Genomic DNA, 19,603 nt, shown 5'->3' on the forward strand with positions numbered 1-19,603 from the left:
GGTGAGCGCAAAAAATATATTGGGTGGGGGTGTTGATTGGGTTAACTTCATGGCCAGAAATAAGTGTTTATAAATTAACTACATATTTCACTATTTCATATACTTAAAATACCTAAGAATACGTGACAAGCTGCCGTAATGATAAAATAATAGAGATATCTCGACGAACGTACAGGTATAAGAGTTCGTTTTTCCCCGGAAAAGTAAAGGCCTTAAATAAAAGCTAAGCCGAAATCAAGTAGCTGAAACGCTCGCAATGCGCACCTATTTTTTGTATTCTATTTTTGCTGGGTACAGCACGAGAATTCAACCATCTCTCACCCACCACTCTCGAAAAAAACTGCCAAAACACCATTAAAAGTCAACCAGAATTGCTCCATTGCAACGTACTGTTCATATTTTGATCGGTGCGGGAAACGATACATATGGATCAATATTGATCATAATGCAAGTATTATCTCTTTCATCGTTCCAAATCAGTTTTTTTTACTTTGCCGTTTATATATTAGCTTTGCATCGACAAAGAATGTATATATCCCATGTGGTCTAGTGGCTAGGATATCTGGCTTTCACCCAGAAGGCCCGGGTTCGATTCCCGGCATGGGAATTTTTTGATCATCATTAACATGATGATAAAGCGTTTTACAATATCATGGAAAATCGCTATAAACCAGTTTAAAAGCTATTTTTCAACCTCAGGACGCACGAAAAATTGATCTACTCACTGAAACTGCCGTAATCTACATTTCCTCATTAGCTGCTCCGACGAGTGTTTCACAATCAATATACATTTTGATTGATTCCGTCAAATACGTCGTCGATAAGCGCTCACTGCAAAATAAAAACGTGCTCATCAATGCCTAATTATTGAAGTAGGGTATCTTTCCCTTTAATCGAAAACAATGTGCTCCGTACTGCGATAAGCGAGGCAAAAACTTCAGTTACACATGTCGCACTGTAATGATAACAATCCAGTCATTGTGTAGCTTTTATTTTCTGATAATACGAAACGGCCGAGAGAAATGCAGAAGCAAGTTTCATTTGTTTTCCAGAGTGCGTATCTGAATAAAAGTCGAGATCTTCCATAAAAAATAAACCATTCAACAGCGACTTTGATTTCTTGTTTCGGCAAAGGACCGTACGTTTTTAGTTATAAGGTAATAATTTTACTAACGATTTTATTTTCAGTTTCGAGATATTTTTATGCCTTTTATCATAAATTTGGTTTGCTTCTTATTTTACATTTAATATTGACTAACTTCCGGTCTGTATATCTGCCCTTCAAGTCTTATCTGTGGAGAAATGGTAGGAAATATAGGAAAATTATATGGAACGGGTGAATAAAAGTTTCTTCAACGTCCAGTACCCCGTTCGAATTACTATATCTAGGTCTACTCATCGACATCTAGGTACTTATCGGGGAGGCTCAAGAATACTTTTTCTCTCAGTGTGAAGCATCTGGAATCGATAAACACGTTTTTCTTTTGCAGATAGCGCAAAGACGCATTAAACGGGCGCTAGTTGTACACTGGCCAAAAACATGTGACATTCAGCCTAATAGAAAAATATTCTTAATACAGAAATTCTGAGATCTCTCGTTTTCGCTGCACCGTGGAAATTTTGCCCTACCAATATCATTTTATAACGTAATCGAGATAATAATTCTTTGTTATAACGAAATTTTAGTGAGAGAACACCACCGATGGTTTTCGCAATGGAAGAGGCGGATATTGGCCGGTGATTCTAGAGGAAAAGTGACTAGCTTTTCGCCACCATCGTTACTTTGAGTACCAACGGTCAGTATAAGTGCCTGTGAACCAATACCTATCATTGCCCTTTAAAAGGTGTGTTTCCTCACTCGATTTCTCTTTTTAATTCATCTGATCTCCTGCCTTTCTTCATCCCGGCCGTAATACGTGGCTCAAGTCTCCCAGTTTACCCAATATCCTCCCATCTAAGCTTTTTGCATCCTGTTGCCTCCAATCATTTATTCCAGGCCCACCCCTAATCTCTTCCTCCCTCAATATTTAAACCAAACTTTCCTGAGAACGCAAGTATCCTCGGTATTGCTCGGTAGTCGCGCAGAGCTTCACAGTCTCATTGCTCGATTTTGAAAATATTCCTGCCTCTAGTAGCTATCGGGCTCGTAGAATTTTCATAGCTATTCCGATGCTTGAGTGCATCGTAAGAATAGAATCACGTTAGGCCATTATAGAATAATAGAAAAATATTCTATCTGTTTGACTCATTTCAAAATGAATTCCTCAGATTTTCTTGGATGAAAACTATGAAGTGGATGATTCAAATGCACTAAAATATCATTAGTTACTTATAACCTGCTGGCGCTGTGGATAGAATATCAGCTTCCAATATATCTGCGTTTAAATTCAACGAAAATCGGCTCTCATATTTAAAATCGCAATGACGCAATCTTGATTCGATCCTGTAAGATATTTAAGGCCTTTAGGATGGTTAACGTACTAACCTTTCTTGAACACTTTATAGTCAAGAAATTACTACTTGGGTTAATGTATTTATTTAATTACCAATAGCATGGCCAAAAAATATCTTTCCCATATTGTAAACATTACTCACGGAACTCACCTGACTGTAAAAAACTCCTACTCTAATATGAAAGATACCATTGTTTGCGGCGCGGGCGTATAGAGATTTTTTTGTTGTGGTCTGTTGAGTCATGCCGAGTTTGTTGAGCCACGAGAGCTCTAAGTATTTTTTAATTCAATGTACCGACTTAAGCACTGCTTCATTTTTGCAACACCAAACATTTATCTCCACCATTTGTCATTGGAATTACCTCACCGTTTTCCTTGATTGGTTTCTTCCTTGAGCCTCTTTCATCGCGTCAGAAACCGCTGACGGTAAATGTAATTAACTCTTTATTAATGAGTTGACTATTGAAAATCCGTATCTAAAAAGATTTGAACATGTATCGAGAGGAGAAAGTAACACTATTGCAGTCCACAATTGGAAAGAAAGCGTTACTTCGTGATGAATAACGTTTTCATAAATATTATTGCAAGATGCCAATCGTCGAATCCACGAATCCTTATGCATCAAATGCTTTTTTAATTTTGAAAATAATTACGTTTTTAAAGCACCTCGAGCTAAGAATGTGAGACTCAAGATAAAACTAGGTGGGTAAAACCTTGAGCAGGTAGATTATTCAACTATTATGCAGCACATTAGACGATAGCGGATACAGCAGTAAGGACATCAGGAAGAGAAATACGAGATAATGGGTAACTAACATTATGGGTAACTATAGTTCCCTCCAGATCGGCGCCGTAGGAAACATTTTTGGGGGCGTGCTCGGTGCAGAGGAAGCTGACGAGACTAAATTTTCGCACGGTCCTCGATCTAGAGTGAGAAGAAATTGAAAAAAAAGTATGGGGGATTCTTTTCCGCCTCCGGAGCCTCTTTTATTTTTTTCCCTCCCAGAAATTCTCGCGCTCGTTCCGTCCGAGAAGAATACCAGCCAGCACAGCACATCCGTGTTTTCGGAACTTTCGTTGCTGCTCAGGGCCGCCAACTCAAAGAAATAATTCTTTGTTCGCTTCGAAATAACGATCCAAAAATTCAAATTTTTTACCTCCGGTTCAGTAAGCAAGCATTCATTTATTTATTTTTACCTTCATCTCCCCGAAAACAGAAAAACGAAGGGCTTTACATCAGGGAATTGTAACAATCAATAACGATGGACAATCACAAACACACATGCCCATGACAGGGGAAACCTACCCAGGCAGGATTCAAATCTGCGACCTTCGGTAGCGAAGGTGAGACTCCACCCTGCCGCCACCCTTGCGACCATCGTAGAGCGAGTTTCATAAATTTGATAAAGACATCTGTTTGATTTCCTTACGTTTATAAAAGTAGGCCGAGGTTGATGATGTCAGAATTCATGAAATCGCCGAAAACGTCATTGAGTAAAAAAATTGCCATTCTTCTATTTTCATATCGAAACGGGAGAGTGCCGTTTTCTCACTTTTTTATCCTGACAACAATAGTTTCGACAGGTCGTGTCATTATCAAGGTTGTTGGCTAAGCAACCTGTTAAAATTTCATTCGGCTTCGATGGAAGAGCGTGAAAGAATCGCTTTTTTTATTCGCTACGATATGAATGGCTTAGTTTGTTGAGGCTGCTTTCGGTTTATACAAAAAAGTGCGAGCTTATATACTGATACAGTTTATAAAACTTTTACTATTAAAAATTTCGTCTGACGATTTTTTCCGTGAATCGAAATTAAATTTACATATTTTCATAGGCAAGACATACTCAAAGTCAATTGAATTCATGGACAACTAGATTTAGAATTTCCGAACTGAAAATCTTACCCCGTGGATCTTACTTGACATCTCTAAATTTGGTGTCGAAAAAGTATGAAAGTACGTTGAAAAACTGGAGAAAAACGTTTAAGACAATTTTCCTCAGTGTCAGCTTTACGATGAACGCCTCGTAATGACAGCAAAAATCTATATTTACATTAAAACATAGGGAAAATATATTTACAACAAAAGAAATGAATACGTGAAATGGGAAATAGTGGTGGTAAGCTTGACGCTTTGCCCCGATGTCGTGAGATCCATTGTAAATTAACTCCGGAGGAGTCTTTAAATATGAAATCCATTTCTTGAGGAAGATGAAACTTAATTTGCAGCATTGTTTGACACGCGTGATGTTTTCAGCAGCGATGGGGAGGAGGGAGAGATCTTTTTTCTTCCCACTGCCCCTCTGGACCTCCCCTCTGCTTCGTCGACGCCGACCGATAGCTCCGAATAGCGTAGTTGGTGGAGTAAGTGCAACTCAGCGTATTAAGCTAATTGAGCGAAGCGACCCCAATCACGAGGCACGAGCGCGATTAACTTACGCGCATGCCAACTGGGTTCGGGGCTTCCTGGGAAGTCGAAAAAAACAGCAAAAGAATGGGCTACGTAGTGAAAAACATGGACGTATCTCTTGTCCATTTTGAGTTAAGGCTCAGATTCATTTTGAAAATCTTAGGGCTTGAAGCACGCTGTAGATTTTGAGGGGGCACTATTGCGGTAGTCACTCCATTAAGCACGCGTCTGCACGCCCATATTTATGACGTCATACTTCCGAGATAAAAATAGAGTAATTCATTGATTCATCCTTCTTTCTTTCGCCATCACTGAGGGAAGTATTTCTTTATCGAATGCATTGTGGATTATGAACAAGGCCTTCTAAGAATCTGTACCTATGGCTTTCACGCATGACTTCATAAAACATCATCTCATCTCTGATTCATAAAACATTTCTCCTTTTTCCCTGCATAATCTTCATCACCATATACTATGCCATAAGAAGTAACGGCATTAAATAATATCGAATATATGATAGCAGAAATAAAAATAGCAGCAAAGTAAATGCCCAACTGATAAGTGACGTATTTGTACTCCCTGAAAGTGAATTACTTACATGAAGATGGTATAATTTAATTTACTAGGTCTAGATCGTCAGTAGTTATTTTCCCAATGCCAATGCTCGTTAATTGTACGGGTTTCCCACCTTTTTCGATTATTTGGCGCATTGATGGAGATAAAAAGGGATCAATAACTCCCTAAAAGACGCAAAGACTCACGCAGTCCAATTCAATTGGCGCGGAGATATGGTGATAGCAAAAAAAAACCGCAACGAATGGCGAGAGATATAATGCTATACTTCCAAAACATAAGAATGGCCTCTGTATGTAATTCTAATGGTGAATCCACAAGAAAATCGGAGGAAAATCTTTGATATTTCTCAATAATTTTCAACATTCAGGGGAAAAAATCAAGGCCATCGGCGAGAAAACATAGCTCATTCTAACCTCAGGTAAATTCATATCCAACAACTAAAGGGACAACGAAATTATTCCCATGCTGAGAACCTGGCCCTTTTGAATGAAACCCAGATATCCTAGCCCCTAGACCAATACATCTACATAATTACCTGCGAGCCACCTCTAAGGTGTTTGGCAGGGGGTGATCAATCACCAGCATGCAATTGGATTCCCACATGCACCCCACCATGGTGTCACCACACGGTCTAAAAAACGTTACGCATACTTAAAAATTATACTACCACATGCTGTTAAGAATAATAATAAAATTCGGAAACATGCATTAAAGTATACATAAGTTAGTGGGCTACACTACAAAGTCATCTAATCTATTTGTGAGTTCTAAAGCTGCCGTTATAATCTCTTATTGATCGTGGAAAAAAAGACATTCTGAATCTGTCTGCTCTACAGTCTATCTCCCTTATTTTATTTATATGATCTGATCTACCGTTGCATGTTGGCGTTCGAAAGATATTCTTAACTTCGTCAGAGAAGACACTGCTCTTGACTTTATCTAAAAGGTTTAAGTAGTCTATTTTTCAATCTACGATCTGACAGAGACTCCCATCCGAGTTTATCTAACAGGTCACTTACACATACAAGGCCATCGTAACAATTTTTCACGTGCCTGGCAGCTCATATTTGCACGCGTTCTAACTCTCTTTTAAGCCTATTTCATGACAGTCCCACACACTGGCAGCGCACTCTAAAATGAACCACATGGAACTCTTGAACACGCTGAGGAGAAAAATGGATGTAAATATAACGCCAGATGCGACACGAAAATGATGAAAGAGGATAAATAGGTGAAGAAGTTTTCCCAATTGTATTGTAAGATGAAGTGCTCCAACAGCATTGTACCTATTCTGTATTCTGATATTGTATTGCGCTTGTCCGTTTTACATCAACCCGGATATTAATGTATAGGTTTGTGGGGCTGGACTAACGACCGCAGGGGCCAAACACAACCTCTCAACCGGCAAGCCTTGACAATCACTCACTCATCCATACGTACACAAAAAACGACATACAGGCTATAAATGCCAGGAGAATGGACTCAAGAAGATCGGGTCAAAATGTTTGAGACATGATAGGTGCGAATACCGCTATTTCGGCCTCCAAGAGAAATAGAAACTAAAACAATTCTGTAACCAATACAGTATAACTCGAGTCGGTGTAAAACGGACAATTAGTACTTCACGGCCGTTGGAGCACTTCATATTAAAATTCATATTCAAGACCATAGAGCTCTATTTTTCGTATTAAGTATTTCAAATTCTTTAGCTCTATAGAGATTGACTGAATTTTAATGAATTTCGTGAATGCGGACACGTCGTTTTAATTAAAAGGGCCGATAGAGTTTCCATTTCGTTTTTTTTCCCTCAAGTAATTATTCAAACGGGTCTCCATTTTCCGCATTAAAGTCCCACCACTAATCTATTGTCGCACGCGATCCCTTTGAAAATTCAGTTATGCTGCTCAGATTTTGGTCCTCCTAATCAAGTCACACTTTGGCCTTGAGAAGAAGAGTTAATGTCATGGAATATTTTATGAACACGCACGAGGAAAATCATTCAAGTTCTCAGAAATTATTTAATTTTTTTCTTCGAGAGAAACAATGAAAATTATGTTGGCTGCGGGAGTTTCCAGAACCCATATCAAAGAGTGGACGGCAAATTTGAATATTTTTGCGATAACTTCAGCAGTATATTTGTAGACTTGATGGTATTTGGATCCAATGATCAAAATTCTATGACATTTTGAATCTGCACCTAATCACGATTTTCATTCCATTCATAATCCGAAAAGTCTACGAAATCCAATGAATTATATGTAGTGTACATAGAAGAAACTCGGCGAACATTTTGAAGAATCAAAACCAATGATGTCACGGCATCCATTCCATGTTTTCGCTAGTAGTGATTGTATGGCTACGAAATATTCCGAACTAATCGTGGAAGGTTAGTAATTATTGTCTTCCCTGCGGCAAAGGTCCAAGAGAATTCTGAGGTTATCCATTAAAAAGGATGCTGACTCACGACCTTAACTTCACGTTCAGATTCCAGCGCTGGATTCTTTACCCCTATCCCCACTAGATATGAACATCATCATCTCCCGAGTCTATTGAAGTGGTCACGCATCAAGTTAATGAGGTTTGGACACTTTATTTTACAGCTTGAGGGCGTTCTATTGGGTTTAATAAAATTATAGAGAATACGATGTAACTAATGATTTTACAATGTTGAAGTTGTCTTCATTGAAAGTGGAAAATGTATGAATGGAAGTTTTTATTGATGAAACATCGTGTAAAATGAGAATGGTGAAAAACTGGAAAAGATTATAAAAAATGCTCCACAATGACATACACAAAAATTATCCGATGAGGATGAAGAATTGATATGCTACAGTTATGCAGCAGTAGTTGATAAAACGTAACGGGAAAGTTGATTGGAATTTCAAATTTTCATGGGAATATTAGCTATTCTTCGTATTTTTCGGAGATCTTGAGAAAATTCTAACGGACGCGCTTCAGAATTGTAGTACATCTGATCCAACATAGGCGAGGCGTGTAAATTATTCCGCTACAGTCGAGCGTGAGAAATTCCGGGTTCGGGACTACTACTCCTGCATATGAGGGGCTCTCAATGATGACCAGTTGTACTTCCGTCATTGTTGCTGTGATTGTTAGGACTTTGGAACGTCCCGAGGTGACAGCGAACGCTAGCATTACTATCATTATTATTATAATTATTCAATTTCATAATCCTCGCAATTTGTATCGGAGGAAATTCAATTTCACCATAATGAAACACCTGAAAAGAGTCCATTAGAATTTCAAATGTGGATTTCCCATACAACGGGGCGCTATGCCATTATTAAATCTCTCTCGAAATGACACGCGGCGGAAACACAACGGGAGAATCTTCACGCCCGTGTCCAGTCCCAAAAAATACGCGCCGAAAGAGTTACGAAAATTTCCAGCCATTGACTTCCTACCCTCTCAACCTCACCTCCCATTCCTCAGCAGTGCAATGCACGCGCTGTAAAACTCCGTTGAAAACGATCGGAACCCGTTCCTCGCTGAAATGAGTTCAGGTTTTATCAGTGAATGGGTCTGGGGTTGTGTTTTTGTCTCGAGTTTCCAACCGAGTTAGCCAACTCCAACCCAGTTGCAATTACTAGAGTTTTTTATTCATTCTTTTTTGAAGTTATCTACTTATAGTGAATAGTATTTTTGCCTATTTAAATTTTTTGCCTATTTAATTATTTTGCCCATGTGGTCTAGTGGCTAGGATATCTGGCTTTCACCCAGAAGGCCCGGGTTCGATTCCCGGCATGGGAACATTTTTGGTGTTTGTCACTAATTTCATTCAATCTGTCATCCTTGAAAATATCATTGAAGATTCACTAATTTGCTATTATGATAGCCATGACTTTTTAAATTAAGAAAGCTTGGTATAGGAATGGGGAAATGGTCTTGCGAAATCTCTTTGATCATGATATCCGATAGCCGATGGTGAATGGGTGAAAAAGGACGGAATAAAAACCAAGGAAAAAGTTAGATTAAAACTCCTTAAAAATACTCGTCGGAATCACGAGAACTGAAATGGTACATTTGAGATGTTTGAACTAGGAAAAATTTATGTTACACGACTATATATAGAGGAGTATTTCTATTTTATAAATGCCAGGCGTAATTTCGTCAGAATTCTCTTTGTATTTGTTGACGGCTGTGGCGCTCAACACTTCCCGCCACACGCCTATTGAGGCGACTTGCGAGGTGTTATGTAAATGTAGATAAAGTTTTCATGTGGCTCATCATAATGCCTAATGGGGCTCGTGTTGTTGTCGCAGTTGAACTTCTTAACTTTCACTTTCCATCGCGTAAAAGTCACCGCATTTTCCTTATGAATATCGCAGCTTTATTTACATTCCACAATGTAAGTCGATTTCAGCCATTGATTCTATCCGCGAACAATGAGACATTCCACTTTCATGAGAATGAAGTGCTTTCGATATCGCCTCAGTCCTCTTTGCTTATGCAACGCACGTGGCGGAGACTGAAAGTTTTCCTCTTGAATGCAAAAGGCCTTTCTCCGAAAATTTCTTTTCAGGGACGAAGGGAACCACATGTTCGATTTTGAGCGCTCTATCGTGCGAAAACAATGAATGTGTAGTGGCACCCACGAATCACCCGAATAGCTTTCCCAACAAAAAAACTCTTCGGTTTTTCGCGTAGAAAACTTTTCTCTCACCTCTTGTGATTTTTATTCATTGGCCATTCATTCAGGAATTATGGTGAGAGAATTTTGGCAATGTCCATTTCCACCTTGAGTATTTCCGCTATGGTTTGGATTTATCTTTTCGGTCTTCATGATAGAAGTCTTTGTCATCTGTTGGTACAGAATTGTTATTTGATAAATGACTTTTCCGGTATCCAACCGACTGATTTCGTCAGCAACACTGCTGGAATAAAGATAAAAAGAATTCCATGAGAAATGGCTCCATTTGCTCTCTAATTTTTCATAGATTTGTTTTACGCATATGCCCCACGGGTTTTAGTAGCTAGGCTATCTAGATTTCACTGAAAAGGCTCGAGTTCGACTCTCGGCATGGGGTATGATGGTTTTTCTGTATTCTTACAGTGAAATATACTGGGATGTGTACAATAAAGCCCCATGAAGCTTCATCACCTCCTTTTACGATATTTGCACTTTTTAATTGGTAGTTGTTGTGCAATGTAATTCCTCAATGGTGAAAAGGAAAATTTACAAAAAACAACCTAAGATACACTTCGCGTAGGCATGTTTCTGAAAGAACTAAAATTATTTATCCTATAGTTAACATTAGATTAGAAAGCACATCTTACAATTAGAGATTTTGCAAATCACCAAGTTCAGTTTCTTTTTTATTTATCAATATCTGCTCGTTTTGATATCAATATCTGCTATCTGCTCGTTTTGATACCCAGAAAACATTTTCCCTGTCGATTTCACTGTCGAGTTTCAAAATTATGATGGGAGAATTTCGACAACGATCAGTTCCGAAGAAGGCGGCGGATTTAAAAAAAAACGAAAAGCGTGTCGTCATCGCAGACGCTAGCGGAAGAGCTTTTGTGCGACTAGAAAAAATATGGAAAATTACATTTGAAGGTTCCGGAAATCTCCGTTGTTTCCAATCCCGTGGGGACGTCCATTTGCACCTGTGATGGCTCTGCCGATACGATAGTGAAAAATGAAAACTCCGGAAGCCGCGTGACAATGGTGACGCTAGGGCATGCGACGAGGTCAGAGCGAAATTAAAACTGTTTGAATGACCGTCTGTACTGTTGTGTCTGCCAAATACTGGGCAGAGAAAATTATACGCCCTGGCGGGACAAAAATTGAACGAGATGCTTTCTCTATCATCATCAGTCCCTAAAAATTTCAATGCGACAAAAATATTAGTTATTCTAATACTTGAATGACTCACGTCCATATCGTACACAAATATAAGTCCATACCTATTGAGTTATAATAGTTACACTCGAATTTTTATTTTTACAATTTATGTAGCGAGATAAATGAAAAGATGGGGATTAATATAAAAATAATTAGACATAAATATAGATAATTGGTACGCCGAGTAGAAAAGTTTACAGAGGTTCTAGGGTATTTCTATTTAACACAAAGAGATTTATAACTTCTCCATGGAATATTTTTATCTATTACCATCAATGGGAATATCAAACATTTGTCAGGAATCCTTTCAATGAGATAGGTTTAAAAAAGATGGGAACTACCTTTAATTGTTTCAAACAGTAGCACAAGGAATAGGAAAAATATGAGTAAAATTTTGAATAGAATCTCATTCGAAACAGAATTTGTTTCCAGCTGAATTTTTTTCTATCTCTGCTAATATACACCTACCAATAAGGCATATTTACCATCCAAAATCATACATAGTGGCCACTCAAATGTTAGTACCTCGAGAGTCACTGAGTTTTAAAGACCTTTTACGGCTTATGGTATGATCATATATTATATTATAAATTAAACTTGTACACACCCTATCATGTAGAAACACATGTATTTCTTTTAAATCCTCGATAACCTTTGAAATGAGAGCCAATATTTGATTATTTCCATAACTTGATCAAGTACAGCCGTTGAGTAATCCCACGGCAGTACTACAAACCGCAGTAAGTTGTGCCACTTTAAGAAGTACTTCTGATTAGGAAATATAACGCATTTTTCTAAAAAATCAAGCACTGTTGTTTCATGCATTCCCCATATTTTTTATTTATACGCTGAATTATTCCCAGGAATTGCCCATTGTTTTTGTATTTCTGGATTGTCGCGAGCGACCTTTTTTTCCCAGAGGGTCGTGATAGGTCTTTCTTTGGGATTAGAGCTTCCAAGCAAAGGCTCCAATTCTTAGCGAGTCCTATTTAGAAGATCCCAATCGTGAGCTCGTGCTTAACGTGTCTCCACCAAAATCATTTCTACTAAATTTGGAAATAGAGTCGAACAGCATGGCTGCATGTATCCAAATTATTGATCGTGGAAATCTGTGCACTCCAGAGAGGATGAGATTACTTTTTATGCTAGAATTCAGGGAAGTGTGGCGATCTTTTGGTCAAAGAATTCGGGTACTGATGGGTAGGTCACAAGTTAAGTCCCCGGGTGAAGCCCTTGGACACCCCTTACATAAATCCTCGAGTAATATAAATGCAGGGTTACGTAAAGAATAAAACTGCCCACCTTTCACCCTTAAAAGTATGAGATTCGCGCGTATAAAATAGCACGAGGTGAGCTCTACCCTCACCAATCCAAACCCAACCTTCGGGTTGAATCAATGAGTAATTAAAACGTAGAGGCTCTTTGTTTTTAAGTCCATAAAATCAGCTATTCATTATCAATAAAAACAAATCTCCATGGAATTTACTACTAGAGTGAGCCTTCATTGATGCTGTGAAAAATAGTACCTTACTTAGCTTAGTAGCTTACTTAGCTAGTAGCTTACGCTCGTGTAAAGACACGAAAAGATATCTTACTGTCGACACACGCGTTGCAGAGTTTTGAAATTGTTTTGAAAAAAACACGCAATACAACTCTCGTCTGCTTTTCATCGAGTTCAAAATAGAATTAAAACTGCTGTGTTGTCATCCTAGGTAAATCATACGCTTATCGAGATAGCGTTATCATATTTTGCCTCTGTTTGGAAAAAAAGTTCTTTTGGAAAAGCTTGATACAGTGATGCTGTTCTTCAAACTATATCTTCATGAGATAGCTGCTATCAGACAATGATTCACGCGAGGGCACCGGCTATCTCCCTCCGACTTTGGTTTATTCATACCTTAAATGGGAAAAAATCACATTCCGTAAACGCGACTGGGAGACGGCACTGGGAAATAAAGAGAACATCGAGTCCCAGCGTGGTCCTATTCACACGTTTTTCACGCCAAGTGTTTGAATTTATTAATAAACATAGTGGTGTAAATGAATTAATTACGGATTTAGAATGGGATAGTCTAGAAAAAAATTTAGGTGAAACCTTTTGCTGAAATTTCTAGTAGAATACTTTTTGCCGGATGCAGAAGATATTTTGAGAGAGCCTAATCATTATGGTAGAAACAATCATATGATTAGGGTAAAAGACCCAATAGATTTAAAATGTCGTTTTTTCTGCGTACAACAAGGTACCATAATACCTTTTACTTAGATAGACTCATACTTTATTGATAGATAACCTAGCTCTATGATAGCTTAACTGCGAATAGGCTCTCCATGTGAAGTTAATAACTCATCACATTTGTTGATAAGTACTATCTGCTTGAATTTTTGTCATGCTATAAGTATCATACGCTTGCATCACTTATTACGCTAACTTTTCGTTATTCTATGGCTAACTAGTAGTTTCCCATATCCAGTGATTGAATTTAGATTATTGAGTTAGACATCTTTCCTAGAGGCCTTCGCTCATAAGTTTTTTTTTTTAATGATTTGACCTCTTTAAAATGGTCGATAGTCTTAGGATTCTGACGACGGGCGCGTATCAGTATCCATCTTCCGGCATGAATTCAGTTTTACTCCCCACTCTGTCGGATGAATAGTATTTTTATGTGTCTTACATGCATGTTAAAAATATGTATAGGGGAACCCGAGGGGCAGAACAGGGTGGCGGGGCGGAACGGGGAAGCGATTTTTTTAAGTGCGAAAAAAGGTGGTGCGCAAGCGGCAATAACCATATCTAGCCCAGATTGGTATTGCTTGTAAGTTAACCAACACCAATCTGGAATAGTTGTAGTTATTGCCGCTTTTCTTCGGACTTAAAAATCACCTACCCCGCCACCCCGTTCTGCCCCGGGTTCCCTATTATATTTTCATCACGCAATATCTACTTACGGCGTTATATACTGTACATCTTTATTTAAGCGAAGCTGCCATAATCCCTCTCTATTCCCTGGGCAAACTAATGTTATTTTCGTCCCACGCTCGATACAACCAAAAATTCAGAAAATGGTCCGAAGCATCAATACATGTAGAGAACTGAAGAACTTAAAAGTTTCTCTTTCATAAAATAAATTTATCGGTCACGAAATTTAACCGCTTACCAGGAAAGTTACGAGGCGTCTGAAGTAAAAATAAGTTTTTGGCAATAATATTTATGAAAGTGGTATATTTCGCTGGAGAGCGATTGAATGAACTACATAGCATGTGACACGGCTTTCATGAATGGCCCAAGTGACGCCTGTCAAGGCACAGCGGTCAGCCGACATGTGGGGGGGGGGGGAGGAGAAGGGTATTGAGAAGCGGGGGTGGACTATTCCTCCCCTCCATCCAAACTGCTGCTGCTCAGCATAGAGCACCTGCCTGCCTGCTCCCGTCATCTTCCCACTCTCACAAACAACGAACTATAGTGTTCGATGAGGACTTCAGTCACCAACACGCGCCACGGCCCTCACTTGATTCAATCATTGACTTTTGATGGCAAAATGTCTTGAGCGGACGACGATGTTAATGATGCTAACGAATAATGGAATACGTGATCGAAAAGTCGGCTCCCGCGTGGGTATAATCAGCTCTCTTTTTCTTTGGCTGCCTAGAAAAACGATAATAAGTCTCTTACTGAACTTTGACAACGAATATCAACAATCGATGATGATCGATAATCGATGGCTATCAAAATATTGACATTCCGTTGTAAACAATAAATAATTACTTTACCAGATTCCGATGGCATTTCAATTTAGTATTCGTTGCCCCAATTGAAGTTACAGTGTAATACATAGACGACTGACGACCAGCTGTTTACAATGAAGTATTCTATTTCCAGCCAACGACATAAATCATCATCGACATTGGAATGAAAATCGTAAAATCGGCAATTTTTCGAATCCATTCGTCGAGTTTGCCTTTACAACTTATTTAATATAATCCGATGAATCGTTTAATTAAATTTTTGCGTTAACCCGCGTCTTGGAGCTTAAAATTCAACGTTTCTTCCCCTCTCCCGGAGACCTCTTCAGGACTTGTTGTATGACTGAAATACGGAGACTACGATCTCATCGCAAAATTTGTACCTGTGTCCTCAAGATGCAGATGGGAAGAAACGTTGAATATCAAGCAACAAGACGAGGGTTAATCCAAACTTTTTATTAATTGGCAACGTATGGGCCGCGAAAGTTTTAACAACTTCAACAAGTGGATGCATAGGGAGGCTCTTCAAATATTCGATGAATGTTTGAATCTATCGACCAAACCTATCCCTGGTTCTCGCCCTCCGTCCTCCCCTCTGCTTCGCTCCCCCTGCCGTCACTCCTAAGCGTTAGAAGAACCACTTTTGTCATGGACACGCACTGCAGAACGGACTGCCGACCGACTCCTGCCCGAACAGCTGTTTCGCTCCTGTTTACCTCGGGCGTTCACGCGGCGCCAAAGAATATTGCACATTGCCCGCCTGTCCGCCCGGCGATCGGAACAGTTTTTTTCTTTAAACCACGCCACGGACCCTACCATTTTTTTTTTAATTCTTTGGAAACATTTTCCGCTCCTCGCACGCGTCGTATGAGATCCCAGACGAAATAGAGCGAGACTCTAAGCAAATTGAAAAACACCTTCCATTAAGATAGTCTGTCTCTCACAATTATACCCATCCTCTACTTATTGGTAGTAATTATTAACCGTTAGTAATATCGTTTTAACTTCTGCTGATAAATTTTTGCCTTCTATCTGTCAAGGTCTTGACAATGGCACAAGTTGCCGAAACCATGGTCGGTGAAAATAAAAGAGTGTGGAAACAGAAAAGTTGTTTTAATAAGCTGAGTTGCTTTATTAATGTATCGCTATCACATGTGAAATGGTATAGCTGCATTGGGCGCATACATCACGTTTCATCGTGGTATATATATGTAAACAAATTATTAATATCCTTTGTACTGTCAACAAATTTTCCAGGTAATAATCTATAATCGACGAGGCGTTTGGACTTATTCTGCATTACTTAAGGAAAACAATTATGTCTCAAAGATAGGAAGGTAAATATTCAAAATCACAAGGAAAACTTCATTATCTGTGGTTTATACTTTTTTATCCATTATTTGACGGGTTCTTTAACAAAATTTCATGAGTTCATTATTAATTTTAACGAAATAAATTATGTTAAAATAAAATGAATATCGTGAGACAGAGGAGGAGTGCGATACTGCTATACAGAACTACAAGGAATAAGGTAAATGTAAGCAATGAACTTCCTCCATGAGGATTTTCATTACGAAAACTGCGAAGCTAATTACAGCTACATCTTCTTTGTGCTTCTTGGTCACGGGACCGTGAGTAGCCAAAAACGTCTAATATCATTTCTGAATTTTTTGCGAATCAACAAGTCGATCCCTATGACTTAAAATGAAGGCCTGCATTTAAATTTACATTATTTATTTAACCCCGCATTTAAATCTACAGTATCATATTTAATTTTTCGCTCCCTTATAACCTGAATTATCCTCACTGCCCAGTAGGCCTGCGGGTCTTATAGTTAACTGATTTTTTAATCTGCGTGTTTATGAACTCGTACTATTCATAAGATGAAAAATATGGAAAAAGGTAAGCATAAATAACTTTTTTTCTTTTATTTCAGTTTTGAAAGAATGCTTTAATTTTAGCCGCTCTGTAGGTCTGGTAGGAATATAATAACTATTTAAATATTTATAACTTTTTATTATGGTCAGGACAGTACCACAACATTAGCGACCAATACTATACATTCTGAACCAAATTTAGTTTTATTTGAGAATAATTTTTCGCGTTTTTTTGTAGTAGCTATGATATCTATCGATTGGCTACGATCTGAGGAACTTCATGATTAGAGAGAAAAAAGACTTCACGGTCGTGTAGTTCCATTGCGAACTTTATGAGTAATTACAGGTATTCTGAACCTTTCATATACCAATACGTCAAACTTCAGTGGTCGAATTTTTTGCTTATCTATTGCTGATCTAGTTTGATCGGTTCGCTTCGTGAATTCTAGGTCGAATAATATGTAACCCCACGATTGCCAGGAACTCAAAAAACATTTGCTATACTGCAGTTGGTCGGCAACTAACTGACCCTTTTTTTAATAATGCTTAATCTTCTTGATCAATGCGGATGTAGAGCGAATTCCGTACTCATCTGATTGGGAAGCCAATTGAAACGAAATTAAAGTTATCTCTAAGAACCTATTCCCAATCACCTCCGTATGAGGAGTCAAAGGGGGTAGGGTACGACAATGCTTTATAAAAATAAATAAAAATAAGTTTTCCATTTACTCACTGTGACTATGACAACAAATTCAGCCAATAGGCAATGTTTTTTGCTGGAATAATCGTACCTGGAATCAAAGAAAAAAAATCAAATTAATCATGATGCAAGTACAAATACACAAGCCTGCTACTTCAAAGTAAAGTATTTAAAGCCATTGGAAAGGAAGTTATAGGAAAGTTATTGGTATTATGAAACTAATCACACAATTAGTTTCTCAATATTCTTGAGTACACTAGTTTTGTGAAAACACTATATCACAGCTTTGAAATATTTTCTCTGAATTCAAAAAATGTATTTCCAATGGTCTATGATACATGCATCGATTAGCTATTATGTTGGTTGTGTGCTCAGGTTCTCAGTTCCATCAATTCTTGTTCTAGGGACTTTATGTGGGACCGCGTCCAAAATGAATCGAGACCGAAATGATCATATAAAAAACAAGTTAAAGTCTTCATACTTGCTGAAAACGAGGGCTCCTGGTAAAATATGTTAATGGCATATTATAAATTAAATTGTCTGCATAAAATTAACACTTAAGCACTGTTACTCAACAAATAAATAGAAAAATAAGCAGCAAGACCAACGAGGTCTTGCGATCAAGCGATCAACGAGATCTTGCGTCTATAATACGATTAATTAGGTAGTATATAATATATTTAGGCCTGCTACCTTTCCTTTTTCCTGTCTATCTTTCTCGATTGAATTAGAAGTTGGAATCTCCCATTTTTAGTAACTATTGCATACTTTATCTGACATGGTTTTGTAAATTTAGAAATATTGAGGATTCAATTAGTTGTGATGCCGCATGAGTGTTATATTAAGCAATTTTCATAATAAACATGTATAGCTTTTGAAAATTATTCAATGGAGAAGGAACATTTGATCAAGAATCGGAAATAATCACATAGCCGAAATTGTAAGCGAAAAAATGGCACTTCCTTAGACATGAAAATGATAAAAATGAAAATTTTCAGTCTCGTCGTAGTGTCCGTGGTCGTTCCTCGCGGTATTCTTTTGTTTTACAACCATGCGATATTTTCTTCGGATGAAGCTGCTAGTTAGTGGGATTTCAGCACGAAGTTGCGTTTCTACATGCGATCGTAATAGGTATCAGTAAACTCCAACTTCATTCGGTACAAACAAAATCTGTGACATTCCACCTCTGTCTGAGTGTAACGAGACCGCTAAAAGGTCTCGCCTATCCTCTCTTTTTGTTTTTTTCCCGAACAATGGGCACTTTCCCCCTTCCTCACCCTCCCCCCCTCTCTCCTTCCTCTTGACCCCCCACCTCCCTCTCATCTAAAGTACGCGGTTTCCACACCTCCCCCCGTAAAAAAAAGTGGGTCACTCCCACACAATAACAACAGAAGTCGGCGATGGCGGGGGAGGTGGAAATCATATAAAAAACAACTGACTCTCGGCTTGCGCCGATGAGGTATTTCAATCTTGTACACGCTCTCCATCTTCAGAATCACCTCCCATCGTAGTATGTACCATTATCCTTCGATAAAGTGAATAGTATATGCGTTTTAGGATTATCACTACGTAGAATATGGTGTACTTAATTATTTCCCGTCGAATAAACTGCATGAAGTTTTCTCGGGCTCTCCAACGGTTTAAAATCGCTGTATATCACAAATGTTTCAACGAATGACTCGTTCAACCTCATCAGGATGCACAAAGATTGAAAACCGTTGGAGAGCCCCAGAAGACTTCAGGCAAAAGATCTGGCATTTTGTAATGTTACGTCACCGACGCTAGCGCCGCTAGTGGTGATTAAAGTCGCCAATAGTGTGCCTCACTGAGTGGTAATTTCGAGGCCTCACTCCGGCATTGTCTGTATAACCCTCGAGACGTCTGCATCCAAAGAAATTACCACGCAGTGAAAAACCAGAGACACCGGTGTGAATAAAATTCCTGCAAATTATTGGCCGGGAAAACTGAGATTCTTCACAATAA

The 19,603-nt window shown here is 38.5% G+C and overlaps 1 protein-coding gene and 2 non-coding genes across 3 annotated transcripts in view; 2 read left to right on the plus strand and 1 right to left on the minus strand.

Annotated features, from left to right (window-relative positions):
* Positions 1-19,603, minus strand: part of LOC124156426 (bicaudal D-related protein homolog) — a 301,899-nt gene that overhangs the window by 215,871 nt on the left and 66,425 nt on the right. The window lies entirely within an intron of this gene.
* On the plus strand, positions 536-607 carry Trnae-uuc. Its single transcript has one exon. It is a non-coding gene; the product is annotated as a tRNA-Glu (tRNA).
* Trnae-uuc lies at positions 9,133-9,206 on the plus strand. Its single transcript has one exon. It is a non-coding gene; the product is annotated as a tRNA-Glu (tRNA).

The sequence above is a fragment of the Ischnura elegans genome, chromosome 3 (assembly GCF_921293095.1).
Source record: "Ischnura elegans chromosome 3, ioIscEleg1.1, whole genome shotgun sequence".
Classification (NCBI taxonomy): domain Eukaryota; kingdom Metazoa; phylum Arthropoda; class Insecta; order Odonata; family Coenagrionidae; genus Ischnura; species Ischnura elegans.